Genomic DNA, 24,583 nt, shown 5'->3' on the forward strand with positions numbered 1-24,583 from the left:
TCTAACCGGCATTGCCTTTTATGCCGTATGCACGCAAAGCCCCTTTGATCTGCAGCTGCAGCTGCTATTTCCAGAGCTTGGCACAGCACTGAGGAATTCCTGGTCAGCCAGAACTTTCACTCTTGGGAAGCCATGTCCTTCCTGATTGCAGCCTGCCAGCCTGGCTCAGCAGTTTCTGCGGCTTCCCAGCTGCCCACAACTCTATATTCAGCGCTGGGCCGCCCCACGCCTTCCCGGTGTTCATCTATCCTTCCTGCTTACCGTGCTGCTTCGGGGCAATTCTCTAAAAAGCAAGGAGCAGCAGCAGTTCTTTTGCGTATTTCTTGTGTTGTTTTGTTTTTTGTTTTTTGGTTTTGGTTTTGTTTTTTGTTTTGTTTTTTGTTTTTTTTAAAACCCCTCTAAGGGTGAGTTAAACTGGCACAGGCAAAAATGTGAGTTTTGTTTTGCAAGCACCTTTCTGGAATACATGATTTCTGTCTCCCAAGTGACCTCCCTGGACCGAAAATTCTTGAAACACCAACAAAGGAAACAACAGTGTGTACTTTTGTTAATCTCTCAAAAGCACGCAATAAAAGGTCAGGAACAGATGACCTTTGCCACTTGGAGCAAGAATAATGTTTATGGGTCAGAGGACCACCTCATCCCAGGCCTGACCTTGGATCCGCAATGATCAGAAATCCCAAGCTGCATGAATGGCGCCGCATTGGGGAATGGGAGACAGGAGAACAGTGTCATCCGTGACCTGGATTGGGAAGACCTTAAGCCACCTTGCTTCTCTGATTTCAGGATGGCTACCGCTGCAGGAGCCTCCTGCAACAGCAAAAGCATTTGAAAAACTATCCCTTTAAGGTACAATTGATTTAGCCATAAATAAATCCTAGAGGGAACGTCCTGCTCTCTGCCAGGATGGCCAGCACGCACGATGTGCATGTCCTTTCACACAGCGATATTTGATAGGCCCCAGCCTTGGCTGGAAAATGCAATTTGCTTAGTGAAGCATGCCCGTCCCTCCCCCCGATTACTTCCTGCTCCTTTTACAAATGCACCAGCCCCTTGCCACTCAGTATCCATCAGGGCTTACCTTAGACTGATAGTAAATATTTATCAGATCGGTGATTATTTCTGTTATAAAGAAAATACACAGGCCAAACAGCCATGCTGCTTCAATTACAGAAATCATTGCTCCCCCCCCCCCCGCCCCCAGGTAATTCCTAATTGAGTAATTAGAAGGCCGATAGGGCTCACTGAGACTTTCATGAATGCAAATGACGCATTCTTCTTCTTCCATGAACCGTTTTTCTTGATATGTCTACTATGAGAGAAGGTTAATATCTCCATCAGCAAAGTTTCACCTGAAAGGACGTTGGTGCTCATCAGTGTTATCACTCTGGTGCGTCTGGTTTTCATCAAGATCTTTAAAATGAACAGCCGCTGGGTTTTCTATAAACACCCAAGCGCACTGATCGGAAATAGTGGGTCGGGGATAGAAGCGAGTTTCAGTTTCCGCCAGTCTGCCACTCTTCTTCTTTCAATTGCCACTCCTGCCTCAGGTTCTAGATCTGAAGGTTTCCGTCCCGTAGGATAAGGGAATAGCTAGTCTTATGTCCACAGGAGCGGAGTCCAGTTGGGGCCCTTCAAATAGATAACAAGTACAGATGATTATAATTCCTCTAGATTCAAATTTAATCTTTGCTGTATACCTAAAAGCACCACAAGCACAACTCTCTACTGCTCACCCAGAAAAAGGAACATCTCTGCAAAGCCCTGGAAAAATGTAAATAGTATATAATGGTCCATGAGGAGCACCTGTTTTTGGAAAAGAGCAAGAGGAAAAGATATAAACTGTGACATAATCACCCCTATCAAATCCTCAGAAATTTAGTGCATCAGAGAAGACAAATTCTGCCACTATCTTCTGCTAAGGAATATTGAGGGAAACCAGTTTTGACAGGGCTTGAGTAGCACATGAAGGCGATTATGTGTGAGGAAGTATGACGTGGAAAGAGCCTGGTCCAAATCTCTAGATACCAACACTACTGGCTGTTCTCCTCTCAGCCTTAAGTGCCAGTTTCAGCAACTTCCCCTTTGCTTTTGTATTGATTTCTGTTGCCATTAAAAAATATATATATTCAGGGACGCCTGGGTGGCTCAGTCGGTTAAGCGTCGGACTCTTGACATTGGCCTCAGATCGTGATCTTGTGGTCCTGAGATTGAGTCTCAGGTCGGACTCCCCACTCTCAGCACAGAGCCTACTTGGGATTCTCTCTCTCTCTCCCTCTGTCTCTCTCTGCTCCTTCCCCACTCGTTTTCTCCCTCTCTCTCAAATTAAATAATAAATAAATGTTTAAAATATACATATTCATTTGGTAAGGCAGCTGTAACAAAGTACCACAACATGGACGACTTAGCACAAATGTATCATCTCACATTCTGGAAACTAGAAGCCTGAAGTGAAGACGTCCATAGGGCTGATTCCTCCTAAAGATTGTGAGGGAAGACTGTTCCAGGCTTTGCCCCTTGGCTTATAGATGACTGTTCTCTGCCTATGTCTGCACTTCATTTTCCTCTATGCATGTCTGTGTCTCTGTCCAAAGTTCCTCTTTTTTATAAGGACACCAGTCACATTGGATTAAGACTCACCCTAATGACCTCATCTTAACTAACTACGTCTGTAATGGCCCGGTTTTCAAATAAGTCACATTCTGAGATACTGAGGGTTAGGATTTCAACATACAAAAGTTGAGGCGCAGGAGAGGTATACAATTCAACTCATAACAGTTGGATTTGAAAATATGTAAAAGTTCCGACTCAGGTCCAAAATTACATGGATTTTTCTCTTTAATAATTCAGGGGAAAAGAAAAACCTCATAATTGTTTTTTGAAGTCAAAAATGAGAGGTAAGTCAGAGCCAATGTTATTAATTAAGTACTTGTAATCATGAAATTATTCACATAATGACTCTACTCACTGCTGCTCTCTTTAAAGATATACAAAGTGCTGGGGCGCCTGGGTGGCTCGATAAGCGCCTGACGTTAGCTCAGATCATGATCTCATGGTTCATGGGTTCAAGCCCCGTGTCGGGCTCTGCGCTGACAGTGTGGAGCCTGCTTGGGACTCTCTCTCTTTCCCTTGCTCTCTGTCCCTCTTCCGCTCGTGCTGTCTCTCTCTCTCAAAAATAAATAAATAAACTTAAAAAAAAAAAAAAAGATAAAGTGTCAGCAGATTCACTCCCCAGTCTGTCAGAGCTGTCCCTTTGAGTGATGCAGGAACAGCTGTTAAATGTCCCCTGCCTTTCTCTCCCACCCCATGCCTGACTCAGAACCTGCCACCTGAAAGACCAGAGACTTCATTTTGTTTTACTGATTTTTTTACTAGCCTTGAATGCCTTTCCTAGATGTTTTTATTGTCCGTGTGATTTTTTTCTTGAATTCCACAAACTGTAGGGCAGGTGTGTAAAGCACACAGGGGGTGGTTGAACACCAGCTGGTGGTGACGTTAAACTTTCTATTGTGCAACTAATTGCTTTCCTCAGGGACCAAGTGCAGTAGAAGCTTTTGTAACTTCCATGACTTACACTGAGTCCATGTGAAGTAGTATGTGTCTAATACACACATGTGAGCTCTGGGTTCTCAGTAGTTGACATGGTCAGATGGGGAGGGTTGGGGGTGCTTTCGTAGGTAGGCAGAGACATTGGTGAGCAACGCTGTTAGAATTCACTTAGACTTGATCTTTTGTTCACCTCCCTTCCAACCAAAAATGTATCTGTCCTAGAAGTGGCAAAACATGTTATTTTGAAAAGTGTTTGATATTATTAAAAATATTAGTCTATAGGAGCGCCTGAGTGACTCGGTTAAGTGTCCGACTTCGGCTCAAGTCATGATCTCATGGTTTGTGGTTTCGAGCCTGCAGCCTGCTTCAGATTCTGGCCCTGGCTCTCTCTGCCCCTCCCCAACTTGTGCTGTCTGTCTCTGAAATAAATAAACATTAAAAAAAAATTTTTTTTAATTTTTTTTAACGTTTATTTATTTTTGAGACAGAGACAGAGCATGAATGGGGGAGGGTCAGAGAGAGGGAGACACAGAATCTGAAACAGGCTCCAGGCTCTGAGCTGTCAGCACAGAGCCCGACGCGGGGCTCGAACTCACGGACCGCGAGATCATGACCTGAGCCGAAGTCGGCCGCTTAACCGACTGAGCCACCCAGGCGCCCCCCAAAAAAATTTTTTTTAAGTATTAGTCTATAAATGAAATTTGGTAGTATACCCAACTCCCTAAAAGAGAAAAAGAAGCCTTCTTTATGTAGGCTGAACCAAAGCCTCAAAATCTTCAACATATCTTCATTCTGTTCAGAGTCTACTGCAAAGAAGGTCTTAATAGGGAAAGATGAACACAACCTGTATTTTGAATGTTCACTTCTCGGGAAATAGTTTTTACTCGATCTGATAGAAAAGTTACAGTGACCCAGCAAGAATTGGATATTTATTTTATTTTTAGATGAGAAATGAAGTACCAAGACATTTCATTACAGCCATAGTCCTAGACTCACTGTTAACATGAATTCTCTGATTGGTTTTTCTATGAACACAGGGCCCCGATGCCTTTTTCCACACACAGCAGATGGATAGGCCCTCTTCCTCCCAGAGAAAATTCCTCAAAGTCTTTTCAGTGATTCCCGGCCTGAAGATGGTTATTACTGAGCCACACTTTGAAAGCAGCTGAGAAAGAAACAATTCAAGTTCAAGTAGGGTTAGAGAGTAACTTTCAAATCCACAAGCTTTGCTATTTTGGAGGGAGCCCAGCAGATTGATCAGTAAATCCTGCAGTGGGAAGAGATCTGAAGTATAGGAAAGGAGATGATTGAATTATCTTTCCCACCTGAGATAGGATTTACAACTATGTGAATACTACATGTAGAATCTTCTTTAAAAGCATGTGTGGATTCACACTTAGTATGCTCAGCACTAATGCCTGAATTCTAAAGATGGGTAGATTAAAAGTGGAAAGAAAATAAATGATGTATCAATATATACTACAGTCATTTATGGAATGGTCTCTGAATGCAGGTAAATCTATTTTTTATTTGGCCCACCTAAAGTTCCAGAAACATAATTTTCCAGGTATTTCTCAAAAACTGAAAAGTAAAATAATCATGGTAAAAAAAGTTCTACCTGACTGTCACTTTTTTGATGAAGCAATCATATTATTTCATAACCTGATAAATACCTTATAGGAACATCAGATTTTATACTTAAAAAGACATTAGTGTTCCTCTAATCCTATTCTGTTACTTTATAGGAAATCTAGGATGAGTTACTTTACATTTTTATTTATTTGTTTGTTTTTATAATTTTTTTTAAAGTTTATTTATTTTGAGAGAGAGAGAGAGAGAGAGAGAACGAAAATGAGCAGAGGAGGAGCAGAGACAGAGGGACAGAAACAGAATCCCAACCAGGCTCTGCACAGCCAGCATGGAACCCAACATGGAGCTTGAACCCATGAACCCATGAGATCATGACCTGAGTAGAAGCCAAGAGTCAGATGCTTAACCAACTGAGCCACCCAGTGCCTCACTTTACATTTTTAAATTGAAGTAGAACAAACATACACAAAAGTGTTCAGCAAAATGAATTATGAACTTTTTTGAACATGTAATCAGTCTTTGAATAGGGAGAAATTACTTTAAAAGAAACAAGTCTTAGTTTTCCTTTCAAGTCAAGAACATTGTTTGAGGGTACTTGGGGGGGCTCGGTTTGTAGAGCATCTGACTCTTCATCTCAGGGTTTTAAGTTCAAGCCCCACACTGGATGTGGAGTCTACTTTAAAAAAAAAACGAATATTATTTAAATAAATTCCTTGTTTTAAAAAATTTAAGAAATAGAAGTCAGGATAGTGGTTACCTTGGGGTAGAAGAAAGGGGTAAGGATACTGGTAATCTTAGCAGAGATTAACTTTATGTGATTTTGAATTTTGTATAAATCAACTAATACGTATATCATTTTTTGTCTGGATTCTTTCATTCAGCATTACATCTATATCACTTATTTATATTGTTGCACTTAACAATGGTTTATTTATTCTAATTGCTACATTGTATCTTATTGCAGGATTTATTTATTTATTCATTCATATATTTATTTATTTTTCTATTTTACAGTTGATAGACATTGGGTTGTTCCCCGTTTGCAAGTACTGAAAAGAGTAGTTTTTAAATCTTTATTCTAAAGATAAAAATATAAATTGTTGTGCATGTATCTTGGTGCATATGTACATAATTCTATTGTGTATATGCTTAAGATTAGAATTGCTGATATGTGGGGAATTAATACATTCAATTTAACAGAAAATACCAATTTTTCACCAATAATTATAAAACTCTACTCACTCCAAATCTTCATCAAGGCTTAAGGAATGAAACTAAAGTTACATTTAGAGGCAAATTTATAGTCCTTTATGCATTAATTAGAAAAGAAGATAGGTTGAAAATTAACAATGTAAGTATCCATTTTATGAAGTCAACTAAACTACATATTAGTCACAAAGAATATAGAATGAAAGAAATATATAATAAGATGAGAGAGTCATGAAACAGAAAAAAATACAACAGAGGTATCAACATAGTAAAAGTTCTCAAAGCTGATTCCCCATATCAGAAAGGAAAAGAGAGTCCTCACTATAAATTCTACATGTGTTAAAAAGATAATATGAATTCACAATGAACAAATTAATGCCAATATGTTAAAAAAAATCAATGTAGGGGCGCCTGGGTGGCTCAGTCGGTTAAGCGGCCGACCTCGGCTCAGGTCATGGTCTCGCGGTCCGTGAGTTCGAGCCCCGCGTGGGGCTCTGTGCTGATAGCTCAGAGCCTGGAGCCTGTTTCAGATTCTGTGTCTCCCTCTCTCTGACCCTCCCCCATTCATGCTCTGTCTCTCTCTGTCTCAAAAATAAATAAACGTTAAAAAACATTTTTTTTAAATAAAAAAAATCAATGTAACGTAAGAATTCTTAGAACAACACAACTTACCAAAGCGGACAAAAAAGAAATAGAAAATGTGGCTGCTCCTATATCTATTATCTATCTACTTGATGATACCTCAAATTTTAAAATAGCACGTCAAACACTATACAGCTAGGTCATGGGATAACCAGGTCTAACGCATAAGTTCCTTCAATGCCCTAATACCTGTGCCAATACCAAGTATAGAGTAGTATAGAGTTGTGTGAGCTCAGGAGTAAAACTGTCTAAGTACTAACCTTGGGTCACACTAGACAACTTAGTCACATTAATTACTTTAACCTTTCTAAATTTCAGTTTCCTCAACTGTAAATGGATAAAACAGTAGTACATACTCTCTAGAAATACTGTGACTAAATGAGATAAACAGTTCTTAGAACACTGCTGGGTATGCAAATAATAAATAATATATGGAAAATGCTTAGCCATTATTTTTGTTGTTAAAAATTTAAGACTAATAAAGAAACACATATGACCTATCCCTTCTCATGGGTCAGTTTTAGATATCCTCTATAGAGTAAATCTGGTATTTACAAATACCTATGGTTTTAACAGGTCTTAGTCAATATTACATTAATATTAGTAAATATTATATTTGTTCTAATAAACAAAGACTAGTCCCTAGAGATTCTACATACATTATGAGTACAGAATACAGTGGGTCATCATTTCATGGTTTTTAAGAGTTCTTCTTGCTGGAAAATCTTCCACTTTCATAGCAAATTTTGTATGTCTAGGCTGATGTCTTTAAAAACATAAGTTTTTCTCTTAGATTTCACTGTGACTTACTTAGACCTCTACTAAAGCATTAAGCAAATACTAGCTCATAGGTCATTGCTTCCAAAATCTTCTATAAATTGGGGTGTGAGTACCCAAGAATCAAGCAGTGGCATTTTAAAAGTTTTTTTGTTTTGTTTTTTTAAATGTTTTTATTTATATTTGAGACAGACAGAGACAGAGCATGAACGAGGCAGGAGCAGAGGGAGAGGGAGACACAGAATATGAAGCAGGCTCCAGGCTCTGAGCTGTCAGCACAGAGCCCAACGCGGGGCTCGAACTCACGGACCGCAAGATCATGACCTGAGCTGAAGTCAGACACTTAACTGACTGAGCCACCCAGGCGCCCCTTGAGCAGTGGCATTTTAAAACTCCATGCTACTTTTCTACTTTCTGTTTAGTTTCATATTTTTTTATTTGAAAAAAAAATTTTTTTTTCAACGTTTATTTTTTTTTGGGACAGAGAGAGACAGAGCATGAACGGGGGAGGGGGGGGAGACACAGAATTGGAAACAGGCTCCAGGCTCTGAGCCATCAGCCCAGAGCCCGACGCGGGGCTCGAACTCACGGACCGCGAGATGGTGACCTGGCTGAAGTCCGACGCTTAACCGACTGCGCCACCCAGGCGCCCCTAAAAATGTTTTTAATGTTTATTTATTTTTGAGACAGAGACAGAGCATGAGCAGGGAAGGGGCAGAGAGAGAGGGAGACACAGAATCCCAAGCAGGCTCCAGGCTCTGAGCTGTCAGCACAGAGCCTGACGCGGGGCTCGAACTCAACTGCAAGATCGTGACCTGAGCCCAACCCACTGAGCCACCCAGGCACCCTCTGTTTACTTTTGGAAGGGAATTATTTCTGTGAGTAAATGTACTACATCTGCTTTAGTCAAGGTAGCATGGAGAGATGATTAATTTTGAAAATGTGATATCCATTGTAAATATAAGCTCTGACCATATAAATTCATAGGCCAAATATATTGTAGTAGTCTCCTGATCCTTCAAAACTACTACACCTATAGTCAAAATGGTCTTTTACACACTCATGACATACATATGATTCCTCAAGTCTATGATCTTCAGTAGAAAATGTTAGAATGCCCAAAAGGAGATTCTAACATGGGGTGGGGGTGGGGGTGGGGGACTCAAAACTGCAAATATAATCTGTGATCTTGCATTAATGAGCAAATGATTTCTACTGTGATAAGAACCACTAAAACGTACAGAGGTCTTTTATTTTTTTTTTTTTAATTTTTTTTTTCAACGTTTTTTATTTATTTTTGGGACAGAGAGAGACAGAGCATGAATGGGGGAGGGGCAGAGAGAGAGGGAGGCACAGAATCGGAAACAGGCTCCAGGCTCTGAACCATCAGCCCAGAGCGTGACGCGGGGCTCGAACTCATGGACCGTGAGATCGTGACCTGGCTGAAGTCGGACGCTTAACCGACTGCGCCACCCAGGCGCCCCTACAGAGGTCTTTTAAATTCGCTTATAATTACAATAAAAAATAGAGGTCTTTTAAATTCGCTTATAATTACAATAAAAAATATCTATGTTAATTTGCTAATGAGTGATGGGACATCTAAAAATCATAGCCATAAAATAATGTCTGTGTGTATGTTCTTTAGAAAATATACGAATTTGGTGTCCTTAAAGGGATATAGTCAGCACCAATCTCTATGACACTAAAACAAAATTCAATATTAATTTCCAAATGATCACTTTATTACTTTTCTCTATTGAGAAAAAAAATCTCTAAGAATTATGATATTATTTTTCATATACACAGTGAATGCTACAACTCTTCCTTTGGATAGTCGTAATTCTATTTCATGACGCTCTTAACATAATCTTGGCAGTAGAAAAGTCTTCCAGGTGCACCTGCAGAGAGCAGATGGCTTGGAGCAGCTCTGCTTGGGGGTAGGTCTTGGTTCCCTGCATGCGCTCACCCTTTCCTGGGAGCAAAGCACCAGGTGTTGCAAAAGCTCCGTTTCTATTCCATACATACCTCATGCTCTTTTGCTTCCAAACTTGCACAAAACTATTCCTTCCTCATTTCGTATTGGTAAAGTTTGGTTATTCTGCAGATGCACGATGTGACCGTGAGAAAAGTGAGCGGGCAGAGACCACTGCAAGTTTGTACTGTTGGCTTAAGGACAGCACTAGCTCATATGGGAACAAAGGAATTTCCACCAGCTTACCCCATAACTCAGAGGGGGATGGGAGAAGTCTTAAAACTGTTAAAGGACAAAAAAGGTTTACTATTTCCTGTTATTCTTCTCAGTATTTGTCCTACAAACCAAGTTCATACAGATTAATAACATTACCAGCAGATACATTGAAAAAGTGTCTATGAAGACACTCATCCCATAAGGGGAGGTAGGTTGTAAGCAACTTTGGAAAAATAGTACCCTCATCTTTTCAACAACATGAAAATTCAAATGGCATATCGCTAGCTAGCTATTAAAGTAGTAAAACTTGAAAATAATCATATCCATCCCTGTTAGGTACTCATGCATTGCTAGTAGCCATTTTCGTTAACATAACTATGTTACAGAGTAGAGACTACATCTCAAATGTTTTCATGTTTCTACCATTCTGCCAAGATTCCCAAGTTGTTGGAATGCATCATTTATTTAATTTTTTTAATTTTTTTTTCAACGTTTTATTTTATTTTTTTGGGACAGAGAGAGACAGAGCATGAACGGCGGAGGGGCAGAGAGAGAGGGAGACACAGAATCGGAAACAGGCTCCAGGCTCTGAGCCATCAGCCCAGAGCCCGACGCGGGGCTGGAACTCATGGACCTCTTGATCGTGACCTGGCTGAAGTCGGACGCTTAACCGACTGCGCCACCCAGGCGCCCCATGGAATGCATCATTTAAAGAAATTACAAAAGAAAGGAAAATACCAACATGCATCAAGATATTCAATGCAAGTTATTATAGTAACATTAAATTGAAAAAATAAGAACTTGTATGTTCAATAACAGAATAGCTAAATCCATGCAGGCCACTAACTCGATAACTAATGCTGTTAAAATAATTCATTAACATAAGGTAGCAATGTGGAAACATATGTATTATATAATATTTCATACCACAAATGAACTCTTTATTATGATTATATTCATGCAAAATTATTAAGTAAAACATGGGTAAATGAAAACAGTTTGGATATTAGACAAATGGGGGTTTTTTTGCTCTGACTTTGACTTTTATTATAATGTTAGTTAATGTTTTCAGGTTCATGATACTAACTAATATCCTTCTCTCTCTCACATAGTCACAGTCTAACCTACAACAGCTCAGTTCAATCAAAATCTTCCTGATTATCACCAAAATTCAACAGTGTCACCAAAACAGCAGATATAATGAGGAATGCTATTCTTTAAGGAATAGCGCCCCTCTCCTACTACCCATGATTTCAGTAACAATTTCATGTTAGGATGCTATCCTTGGTAGTTAAACTGAAATAAAATAACTCAGGCAACATGCACAATTTAAAACTCAATTTGGCTTAGCTTCTTGGGAAGCTTCACTATGGCCTTTATTATTGACTCTGGCAACTTCCCAGATTTCAAAGTATCATTAAAAACTATAAGGAAAAAAACTATGCACGTCAGGCCTAACTTTGTCAAAATTAAGCTGAAAGCCCATCTGGCTCCATTGTCTTATGAAATTTGTCGCATTTTATAGGTAGTTGAGTTTCTTTTCTAATAATCAACTTGTCCAAAGGATGACAAGAATTACTTCATTGTGGAAGTGAACTGCTACAGTTGGTTACCTCAACATGACACCCTCTCCCCCAGGATTTCATTGCTTATATAAACGTTTAAATTTTTATTTTGAAGATCCAGTTTTTCAAGCCCTAGTGGCCCTTAAAGAATTTATTTTTTAAAAAATTGTATTTATTCATTTTGAGAGAGAGAGGGAGAGAGAGTGAGCAGGGGAGGGGCAGAGAGAGAGGCGGGGAGAGAGAGAGAGTCCCAAGCAGGTTCCACGCTATCACCACAGAGCCCAACGCAGGGCTTCATCTCACGAACTGTGAGATCATGACTTGAGCCAAGATCAAGAGTAGGACGCTTAACCAGCTGAGCTACCCAGGCACCCCTCTCCCCAAAGGATTCATTTTATGTTTACCACCACCCAGTTCCAGCCGCCATCCCATTTCACCCTGAACTTCAAACAGCCTCCTGATCATTTTACATACACGACTTCCCACTTCAATCTGTCCTCATTTTGGAGCCACAGTGGTATTTTCAAAATCCAGTTGGGATCATATCACCATTGCTACAACCTCTATCTTCTACCCTTCCCCACACCTGGCATCTTAAGGTACTTAAATGTCCTCCTATTAATATGGTGCCTGATCTCATCCTCACCCACCCCTCTTGCTCATCTCATGCCATCCTTTCACTGTCCTTGGTGCTCCCTTCACATGCTCTCATTTTCCCCAACAATCATGACGTCTCCCTCCCTAACCCACTAACCCACCCAACATCATAGCTCTTGCCCCTGCTACCCATACTTTGCCTGAATGTCCATTTGCACGTTATCCCTCACGGAGTGAGCTCTGCTCACGTTCAGATCTCAGTTCAAGGAAGCCTTTCCTGACCCTCAAGCACAGGTCAGATCCACCACTGAACACATGATCAGCGCCCTCATCTTTTTCCTCATGCTTATCACCGGTTTGTATATTTGTGTACTTCTGTGATTAATGTCTTAATCTCCACTATTATTTCAGTTCCAGTGGAGCAGTGACCACATTCGATTTTTTCATCACTAGGTCCTCTGCACTCAGGGGGTTCTGCTCATAAAATGAACGATGAATGAATGAATGAAAGTGAAGAGTATATTACGTTTTCTCTGTTTCTTTACCTTTCTGGGCCTTTTCCTCCTAAGAGCCAAAATGATACTCTTGCTATTTACCTAACATAGATCTTAGGGATTGTCTTGATATTACTTTAAGCGGTAGATATTGGCATTATTTGTCAACATAAAGTGTTTGATATATGTTAGGCTTCCAAAAACAAACAAACAAACAAACAAACAAACAAACAAACAAACAAAAATACACTTTGGTAAGCAAAGAAATGTCTAAATATCTGGCTAGCAAAGCAAATGTGGGCAGGAGTAAAATGTAACCATCTCACCTCACTGAGGGGAGTGGTGTAAAAACCAGAAATAGCCCCTTTGCTCCTTATCTTGCAAGCACTCTTCAAATACCATGCTTACCCCAGACACTACATGGCTAGGAGACACAGGCAAAATAAACACAATCCCTGCCTTCAAGGAGCTCCTTGCCTCACATAGCTCTGGAGACCTCTTCTAAAACTGGTTGTCTTGTAATCAAAATTTTCCAACATGAAGCACTTTCTCTGTTTCTATATTCTAACATAAGTGTATTCAGTTTTATAAATAGATTGATAACCTTATTTCCATGATGCGAAGAGTTTTTAAAATATCTATATCTGTGTATCTATATATATCTACAATGATATCTATACTATCATTAATTATCTGCTGGATAGATTGAATTATATATCTATTTATCTATCTCTCCATCTCTCCATCCCTCCATCCATCCATCCATCCATCCATCCATCCACATTTTATAGCAACTTTAAAGCAAAATTTTAATGTCACTTTCTTTCATTCTCTTTAGCTGGCCTGAAGAAGCTTCACAAAAGATGGTAGCATGTAACTGTAGGAGAGAACGGTTCTCTCTCAACTATGCTCTCCACTTACAATTATGAGAAACGTACAGCACAGATCAGAACACCTTAGCTGAAGACCCCCATGCCCAAGTTGCTACATAGCCTTCAGAAAACTCAAGATACCCTGAAATTACCAGAAAAGAGATTGGCAGGTTCAGATGAGAAACAAATAGCGATAGGAGTCAAAGCCCCGAACCAGGCATGAACTTGTTCAAGGATCTGAAAGCTCAAGAATGAAAAATTCTACCTCAAAATGCTTCTTCAGCTGTAAAATGGGACGATAATTTGCGTCTTCTTCAAGGGTTTTGTTAATATTTTAAAAATGCTTTAATCTGATATTAAAAAGCTGTTATGGAAGAAAAAAAATGTGTGATGTGTGCATGTGTGGGGGGGGTGGGGGCATATGTAGGTATGTGTTGGTTATTCTCAACAAATATCCAGTCACAGTTTTTTCTGAAAAATAAAAATTCAAAGGGAATCTATTTTCAAAGCTTATTTTAAAAGTGAGAAAAAGTTTGCATGATTGTGTTTTTTATATAACATTCCTTGAGCTATTTATCAAGGCGCAGAATTGAAGAAACATGATAACAGCTGGTACTGGCTAGGAATTACTGTACTTAATTAAAAATTAGATGTAGATACTGGCAGCTTTGGTTTCACAAGATACCTGTCCTACCCACTGAGGGGAATTTAAATTCCACTTAGTACAATCAGTACATCAATACATAGAAGTGTGTTGTAAACAGATACTCTGCAGGGGGATAGAAGACCAACCAGAGCTGACTAGGAAAACAGATGCAGAACTGTAATTATTTTTATTTAGATTATTTAAGTTGTGTTGGTTTTGACTGTCAAAAATACGTGCTCAGTTTCATATTCAGAGAATTCAGAAAAGTAAAGGAAATACATAAGATCGACTCCTGGAGCTAAAACAGTGTTACAAAACATTGTTAAAATGATAATTGTATTCCCTTCCAATTTTATGTGTGCATGTGTACATTTAAGTTCTTCTTGTAAAATTGTGGTTATATCATATACTCAGTTTGTGGTAAGGGTTAAATTTAGAATTGGGTTGGTGGATAGTTTCAAGGTCAAGGTCCTTGCTATAAAAAGTGTATCTTATTGTTGTAAGTATTTTTATGAAGCATGTTTTTAATAGCTGTATAATATCTAATTACATAGTTGTTATGTTTTAAACCATTCCCCTACAGTAGGTACTTAGACGGTTTTTATTTGTTTGTTTCTTATGCATTGCTAGGTGTCTCTAATTATTAAGACAAATCTCTGAAAGTAAACTTTTGGGGTCACAATGTTTAAATACCAAGAAGGCTTTTTTACATATATTACAGAATTGTTTAAAGAATATAAAAAATATGAGAAATATATAAGGTGTTTAAAGGCACGTGGGTGGCTCAGTCAATTAAACGTCTAACTCTTGATTTTGGTTCAGGTCATGATTGCACAGTTTGTGGGTTTGAGCCCTGCATCAGGCTCTGTGCTGACATCATGGAGCCTGCTTGGGATTCTCTGCCTCCTTCTCTCTATCTCTTTCTCTTAAAAATAAACAAATAGACATTAAAAAAATATATATATATATCAAAGAATCCATTTCTTCACACACTTAATATAATTAAATATTAAAAATCTTATGTCCCTGCCAAATGCATGAAAAAACTTCAGAGTGCCTTTGACATTCATTCATGAGATAATTACTGAAAGCATGCTGTGGGCTGCATACAATTCTGAGCCCTGTGATATAGAAATGAACAAAACTGTAAAAAATCTGGCCCTTTGTGAAACTCGAAGAAAATAAAGATACTATCTTTCATGAAGTTTGTGTTCTAATTGAGGGAGGACAACAACAAATAAATAGATATTAATTGATATTATGTTAGAAGGTGGTAATACCATGGGTCAAAGTGATACAGAGGACATAACAGATGTTAGTGTTACACTTTTCAGTAGGCTTGAGGAGAGAGGATGCTTGAGCAAAAACCTGAGGGAGATGTGGGTCTAGCCAGGCAGTAGAAATAGGAAATGCAAAGTTGAGGTAAGAGATGTCAGTCATGTTGAAAGAACAGTAAAGAGAATACTAGCATGAGCTGGAATTGATCGAGTTTGGGATGCTGTAGTTTGGATATTGTAGTTTGGGATGCTGGGTTATAGGAACCTCAATCATGAAAAGCCTAAGGCACCATTGTTAGACCTTGGCATTCACTTTGAATGGGAAATGCATTATTGGAGAATTTTACATATGTAAGTGCATTTGACTTATGGGCTTATTCTGGGTGTCATATTGGGAATAAGTGGAATCAGGTATCCTGGTTAGGAGGATACTGCAATAATAGAACATGAGATCGAACATGGTGTTAATAAAGCATGGTCAGTCTCTAGATATACGTTGAGGAAGGCTTGACAGGATTTACTCAAGGCAAGTTTCTGAAAAGTGCAAGTGAGTCAATGGTGACTCTGATTTTTGGCCTGAGCATCAAGGAGGATGGAATGTTCATGAAGATGATTTGTAGTCAATTGGAAATGCATGAGTAATGCATGAGGCCATCAGATAAGATGATATCACTAATGGAATGATTATAGACTTTAAAGAGACGAGAAACAAAGTCTGAGTTCTGGAGAATACCAACCAGCAGAAGAGTCAGAGTGGCTATTTGAGAGGAGGAAAGCTGGAAGATTCCTCAAATATAAAGAAAGAGTTCAAGGAAAAGAGAATAATCAAACAATCAAATCATCAAAGAGAATAATCAAACAATCAAACAAATAATCAAATCAAATAATCAAATGCTGGTGATAGATTAAGATGGAGACTGAGATTCAGACATGCCATGCATAGAACAACATGGAAGTTGTCAATCACCTTGTCGGGAAGAGTTTGGATGACATCCTCTTCAAATGGGTTTGAGAGAAAAATAGGAAGAAAGGAGTTGGAGACAACAAGACAACACTTGGGTTGAGCTTAGCTGCAAAGGGGAACAGTGGTAGCTAGAGGGGAAGCTGAATGACAGAGGTATTTACTTTGGGTAGAGTAACATGGCTTGTTTGTATGTTGATGAGAAAGATCTAGAGAGATGGAAGATACTCAAAATAGAGAAAATTTAATGCAGCAACGTACTGGGTCTGAAGGAGACCCTAGGATCTACTAAACAAATGGAGGGTTTGACTTTACATACAAATATGGATTGTGTATCCATAGTGATTGACTTCTGTTTTCTTAGCAAAAAAGAAGGCAAGTTCATCAGCTGAGAATGACACATGCTTTGTTTTTTATCAGGGCAAATCTGTTGAGTTTTTTTTGTTTTGTTTTGTTTTGTTTTTTGGTGATTTCTCCCACTGCTTTTCAGTTTAAGGGTCCCCTCCCATATTGAGGTTAGTTTAAAAATATCCATATATTCTTCAAGGTGTTTTGTTTTGTTTTGTTGGGAGAGTGGAGGGGCAGAGGGAGAGGGAAGGTGAGAATCTTAAGCAGGCTCCATGCTCAGCATGGAGGCTGACATGGGGCTCGGTCTCATGACCCTGAGATCATGACCTGCCTGAGCCCAAATCAAGAGTTGAATGCTTAACCGACTGAGCCACACAGGCTCCCCTCTTCAACATTTTTAATGTATAACTTTGTGCTTTGATTATTTTTTTTTTTAATTTTTAGGGGGAAAAATCATCAAAGAAACAAGTTTATCAAAGTAAGATATCAAACCCAGAACCCATAAATTGATACTGAATAAATTATACTACTTAAATATTTATGAATGGCAAAAATTTACTATAAACCAGGTTAAGAAACCAACCTAAAACTAATACTGGGTCAGCTGGACTGCTCTTGTGACTAATAAATGTGACGTGCCAATTTTAATCCTAGGCCTCAAGAGTTCTCGAGTGCTTCCCTTTTGTCTCCTGGAACTTGGCAGCTAACACATGAACAACTGTACGTTAGCCTCCTGGAGGATGAGAGACCACTTGGAGGAGAGCTCAGTGGCTCTAACTGGGGGTCAAGACAAATGAGAGAGCCCACCCTCCTACAGCCTGCAGCCATGAGAGTGGACACATCACAGACCAGAAAAACCACCCACTTGAGCCCAGTCTAAGTCATTAACTTGCACTCGTGAGTCAAATAAGTGGTTATTGCTGTTTTAAGCCGCTGAAGTTTGGTGGGCTTGCCATGCAAACATAGCTAACTCATTCACGTGTGAGTATTTCTAAGTGTTGTGAGAAGACAGAACGGGCTTGCATAGCTTCCTCTCCAGTCCCCAGGAAGAGTTAATTCTGTAATAGTAAGAGCAATCAGTCAATTTAAACTGATGTTAATTTTAAGGGCAAATGTGAGCCTACCACACCCTTCCTCGAGCTGTCCTCTTCTAAGCATTAGTCCTACTGTATGTTCACAAAAAGAGAAATAATGGAGGTAAAATCATTTTCAGAAAGGGTGCATGCTACATTCTGCTGTAGCTTCACAATGTACATTAGCATGCACAGCCTCTAAACAGTTGTCAGTTCATGGCCTAAAACCTCATAAATGCTCAACAAATGCTGATCATCATCATCATCACCATCACCATCATTATCATCTTTATTATTTGCTCACTTCAAATTACATTTGTCAGTTCAGACCCTTGAAACTTTATAGTTAATTGATCCACCCATCTGGTTCATCCAGCCAGTTGACTTTTAATGTTAGTATAGATTTAAAAATAATGTTAAAATAATTTTCTAAAGTTCTAAAACTTTTCATTTTGGCAAGTTTGAATGTTAAAATAAGATATGGACCTTTATTGGTAGGGTGTGAGTTAGTTAGACAAATTCTCAAAAGTGAGTTCTGAGTAAGAAGATGCAATTTCTATTAATAATCCGTGGAACTAGAGTTTTGTAAAACACTTTGGGATTCACTACTCTGAGGTGATGATGGCTAAATGGAAAATGTCACAGGTGAAATACTCTCTGCTCTTTTAAAGACTGCACAAGTAAAAGGCAGATAAAAGTTAATTATCTTACTTCCCACCAAAGAAATAAAGAGCCATGAAACAAAGTTTTCAAGTAACTCTGGAAAGTCCCCTTGAAAATCCAGCTGTGATGAATGCTAGTGGCCATGCATTATAATAATGGATCCTCACGGGGAAAAGAAAGGGAGAGTACGTTCTCAGAGTTCAATTTAATCTATAAAAACAATGACCTTTCTTGAAACAAATGATAACACAAACAACTCTCATCTCATGTCCTCTCATTAAGCATTTCTTGTTTGTTAAATTCTTCCATTTTGGCGTTTGATTCTCATTGAGTGTTCAGTGTCTTATGTTTTTTTCTGCCTTTTTTTTTTCCCTTGGTAATCAGTTGTTACAAACCCATTAATTTTTATCGTGTAGCCATTTTCTTATTTGACCTAAGCACCAAAACACTGGGTAGTCCTTACTGGTCAACAGACACACAAAAAAATGGCCTAGATTTTATTGTTTTCATGTTTCCACTGCCTACGTTGCAAGAGCTCAGAATGCAGCCAATTTAACATATCTGGGTAATAACAATTTAACCTATTTAGATATGATCTCCAATCGATACAAGTCATAGGGATTGCGGAACAAATTTATTCCCCATGTTAACTTAAACCCTTATTCTAGCAAATAGCCTTTTTATCGACTTCGATATTAGTTTGCTGGGGCTCCCATAACAAAGTACCACAGCCTGGGTATGCAATAGAAATTGACGCAGTGGAATTTATCTTCTCCCAGTTCTGGAGGCTGGAAGTCTGGGTTCAAGCTGTCAGCAAGGTTAGTTCCTCTGAGGCCTTGCTCCTTGGCTTGTAGATGATCATCTTTGCCCTGTGTCTTCACATGGTCTTCGCTCCACACTCGTCTGTGTCTAATTTTCCTCTTCGTATAAGGACACTGGTCGTATGGGCTTGGGGCCTAATTTAAGCACCTCTTTAAAGACCCAGTCTCCAAATACAACCACATTCTGAGATACTGGGGGCTAGGACTTACATATATGGACTTTGAAGCGACACAACTCAACACCTAACAGCTTCCTTCTTAGTCCTCCTCTTTAGCCATATGATGTAAATAAACACTCTGTTCTCTGCCATTTAAACAGGGATAATAAACCATTTGTAACAAGGCTGGGAGTGCAATAAAGACTCAGTAAGTATTAGCCGATACTATCATAAACCATCTATTATGATACTCTGGTTCTGTGAAATGAAGAGTCTAACACATTATCAAGGGTAGAGAATAAACTGGAGAAAATGAGGCAAACACAAAACTAGGCTGCCGCCCAGCAGTGAACAGAACAAGTTCTAGAGTCAGATTAAAATACAGCCCTGCCACTTATAAGCCACACAACTTTATTACTGTTTAACATTTTACATTGCTTATAATATAAATCCATATTTCTCATAAGGTTGTTGAAAAGATTAAATGACATAATGTGAACATAGCATGATGGAGGTGCCTGGCTCACTGCGGTGCTGGGCAACCAGTAGCTGTGGTCATTATTAACCACCTCCAGGGTAATGCAGAGTTCATTGTATCCACTTACCTGTCACTTGCTTTGCATTTAGCCCAAAGATGTGATTATGAATATTTATTAAACCAAACACTATATTGTATCCTTTTCACTTAGGAAAGGAAAAAGAACTCTTTAAATGTACTGTTAGGTTTCATTAAGGCTCAGTCGTTAGCTCTGTAGGCTATTTCTTGGGTTATGCACACAATTTCTAAAAGTCCAGCAAGGAACCTCAAAAAAAAAACCCAAACAAACAAACAAAAAACAAAAACGCTCAGTTGATCCAAGGGCACCAGCTGGCTGAGTCAGAGGAGTGTGTGATTCTTCATCTTGGGATCATGAGGTCTAGCCCCATGTTGGGCGTAGAGATGACTTAAATAAATAAATAATACTTTTTAAAAATCGGTTGATCCAAGATTCACTCACAAAATAATAAATTCGTCCCTAAACAAGTTTCCCAAATAATTCCATATAATAGATAGCAGGAAAGCTTTATGAACTAACCAAATTATTTTGGATTTGAAATGTTATAGCTATTGAGAAAAATATATGTATTAATAATTTTGTTTTTAAGTGAGTTTGATAATACCCATGATCAAAGCAAATCATAGGGATAATTTTTTCACATATGATACATTTTAATTTATAATGAAATTGTCTCTACAAAATATATTATAATCCCTTTATTTCATTTTATAATATAAAGGGACAAAAGGAAAAAATACTTCTGAGATATAAGGCTCAGAAAGAGCTATAAAGAAAGAAAGCTACATCTAAGGTTAACTATCAAAATACAGAGAATTACACCTAAGTACACATTTTGGATGTTTCATTTGCCTCTAGATATCTAAACACAATAATGCTGCTTGTTTTTACCTAACTTTTGTTGAATTGAAATGATATTTATGATAAAGTAAAACACATTCTAGAGGCAATACAATGGTTCTCAGAAATGTGAAATCATTCCTTTTACTTGTGTTTAGATGCTTCTAATGAGCTTCAATCTGCAATTTACCTATCTTTTTAATAGTAGAGACTTTGGGGAAATGAAGGAGAAGAATTGTGTATCTATTGGAAAAAAAACTGGGCAGGAGGTATTGAATAGTCATGTTTTATTTATTTGGTTATATACACAATGTCTTATACCCTAAATTCTCTGGACAAATGAGAGGACTTGGAATGGCTACCCACCAAATTTTCTATGAACTTCTCAACTATGCTTGGCATTACACAGAGGTTGGTCACAAAAGTATATCTATTGCTCTACACCTTTAACATTCTCTAAACACAGTAAGGAATATGCAGTGGAAGGGATGGTTCCAAAGTAATACGTTAAATTTATATTTCCATCAGAATATTTGTTGTTTTCGATATCAAAAATATCGTTCTTTGTTAGGAAAAAAAGATTCAGTGAATCTTTTCTAAAGATAAAGAAAAGTATTAATAATCCCTTAAATGAAGACTCTCTGTAATCATACCTACTTAAATGAGCCTTCCTGAATACAGCAATGTCAGCATGTTATCTTGTAAAGAAAGATAAAATTAGGCATCCTACTTCCTGAATTATTTATAATGTTGAATTTATCCAACGTTTACTTTTGATTTAAGGGTCATAATCAGAAATGCGTTTGCTAATTCACAAGAACAAAAATGGAAGAATTAGCCAACACTCTTCAATACCCGTATCCAGTCATCACCCTACTCTAAGGGCCTATTTCAAATCAAGTATGCTTTTCAAAAAACTTTGGGAAATGAAAAAAGTACCTTTGAGTGTTTAATGCAGAGTGGTAAAGAAGAAATGGTGCTTTGAGGACACCAAAGAATGGAACAAAATCCTTTCAAGGGCAAACGGTCACATTTTAGCAATATACCTGCCACTCCAGAGGTCATCAGAAAAGGTAATCAGAATTTTATACTGGATTTCAATTTATAAACTTAAAATGAATATTAGAGTATTTCTCAAGGTGGCCAAATTTTCATTTCTGGCACTGAATTGATTTAATGAAAGGAATAAAAGAATAAGATGGCCATGTTAAAGAAGAAAGTGGGTCAGCTGGGTGGATCAGCCAGTCAAATGTCTGACTTCAGCTCAGGTCATGTTCTTAAGGCTTGTGAGTTCAAGCCCCATGAAGGGCTCTGTGCTCACAGCTTAGAGCCTGGAGCATGCTTTGGATTCTGTATCTCCTTCCCTCTCTGCCTTTCCCCATTCACACTCTGTCTCTCAAAAATAAATAAATGTTGAAAAAAAATTTTAAAGAAGAAGAAGAAAAAGAAAAGACACGTCTAACACATCAACAAATCAGCAATGAAACTTCCTTTTGAAAATGTAGTTTTCCATAAAATCTTAACAGTAGTGTGACTTTAACCTCTCTATTCCTGCAGTTGTATATGCAAAATGGTTCTGTTTAAACGAGTAATATCTGACTAATTTAAACCAAAAACAAACAAAAAAAAGGGATTAATTGGAACCTATAAGGTCTCAATGAATCAAAAGAAGAGGAAACAGGCCTCAGGGAAGCTGGGTGCTGGGGTAGCTTTGAAGATCTCAACAGTAAGAGCCACAGAGCCTGCTGCAGACTCCCAGGTTGAGAATATTAGTGCCCTTGTCTCTTTGTGCCCTTGTGGGTCCCTCTTCAATATTCATATTATTGGGAGAGAATCCATCAGCTCTCACTTGGGGCATGGGCATATATGCCGGTGGTAAGCTTGAGGGGTAAAGTTGGAACAGGAATAGGGGAAAAGAGGGGAAAATGATAGTCATGTGGGATACCAGTGTGGCAGACCCCCAGATCACGTGGAAGGAGGCAGGGTGGTTTTTTGAATGAAACAGGGAAGGAGATGCTGGATGGACCCTGCTCCCCCTCAAAAAGTGAAAAAAGTAAGTAAACCATCTGTATAGGGACAAGAATATAGTACTTAAACATTCATTCTAATGCAGTATTGTGATATATTCTGGATCATGAGTAGGCATAGAATAAAGCAAAATAAACTCAAGAACAGATTTAATCTAGAACGTGTGTCTTTTTTTATGCTCCCCAAAACACTCCTTTCAACATTTCCACCTTAATTATTTTTCAGTTTCTCCATGACTCTTGAAAAAAAAAAATTTTTTTTTTTTTTTTCCTACTTGAACCGGAAATGAGTGGCAAGGACTTCTTTCCAAGCCGGGTCAAAGTTAGGTGGAAATGCACTCGATGTCGTGTTCCTCTTCAGTGCACAGGCTGCTCAAGGTTTCCTGGTACTGCTCCGTTTTCAGAGGTACCTCTTTACTAATTTCCCCTTGCGGAGAGCAGCTTCCTGCTTTCATCATGCAGCCCCAATCAAAACCCCTCTTGGGTGCCTCCTCTGGACTACTTACATTGAACGGAAGTAAGAATCTTAAGGAAAAGGAAGGAAACCCTGACCTTAGAATTCCAACAGTCTCTTGAATGGGTGGGGTTTGACAGGAGAAGGCTCTAGCTGACGCTCCATTAAGTTGTCCCCTTTGGGCTACTGGGGACTTCCTAGGGGAACAGCACACTGACACAGAGAAAAGCCTGTGCTCAGACAAGCCATTCTTCTTGCCTATACGATCTGTAGGAGATAAAGATCTTCCCAAGTAATTGTTGTGAACTGTTCGTCTACCAGCCCCTCCATTCCTCGTGTTTAGAGTCCAGTCACTGTATGGAAGCAGTCATGCACGTTCAGTCTGAATTCTGCTACCAGGCTACTCTGAGCCATGTCTGCCCTCTGTGTTTGCTCCCTTATATTTTATTGTTGTTTGCCTCTTTTGTCCCTCCTTCCTTCCCTTCCATATTCCTTCCCTCCTTTGCTTCCACCCTCTATTCCTTCCTTCCTTCCTTCCTTCCTTCCTTCTAACTGAGCACAGAAAAATGCTATACAAAATCTAAATTTAATAAGGATGTAGTGGAGTGCATTATAAAACCATTTAAGAAGGTAAGATTTATAGTTTCTTTACGTGAGTCAGTCAGTAGCTAGCTGTGGAATGAGAACAAATCTTTTAACCTTTCCAAGCTTCCATTTTCTCCCCTCTAAATAGAAAGGATTGTTTAAAACAACAATCCACGAGTGTCTCTCACTCCCAACCCTCAGGCAGTTCTGTGCCAAGCAGTGTCTCAGAATGTCCTGCATGGCATTGGTGGCTGGCTGGTCTTTTAAACTTATGCAAGTCCTCTATTACCCTGCAAGATCCTATAAGGTCCTCTCCGTGCTCTCTTCCGAAGAATCTTTTCTTTCTTCTTTTTTTAATGTTTTATTTATTTTTGAGAGAGCACAAGCAGAGAAGGGCAGAGAGAGAGAGAGAGGGAGGGAGGGACAGAGGATCCGAAGTGGGGTCTGCACTGACAGTAGCAAGCCCCATGTGAAGCTTGAACTCACAAACCACGAGATCATGACCTGAGCCAAAGTCGGATGCTCAACTGACTGAGCCACTCAGGAGCTCCACGAAGAATCTTTTCACTCATCACCACTGTCCATGTTACTGATGGAGTGAAGAAAGAAGTCGCTTTCTTTGCGGTCACTGGGGCAAAGTCAAGGCTGGGAACCACTGATCTGGACCATTTCAAAAGTCCCTTCCAGTGC

Source organism: Prionailurus bengalensis, chromosome D3, assembly GCF_016509475.1.
Source record: "Prionailurus bengalensis isolate Pbe53 chromosome D3, Fcat_Pben_1.1_paternal_pri, whole genome shotgun sequence".
In the NCBI taxonomy this organism is placed as follows: Eukaryota; Metazoa; Chordata; class Mammalia; order Carnivora; family Felidae; genus Prionailurus; species Prionailurus bengalensis.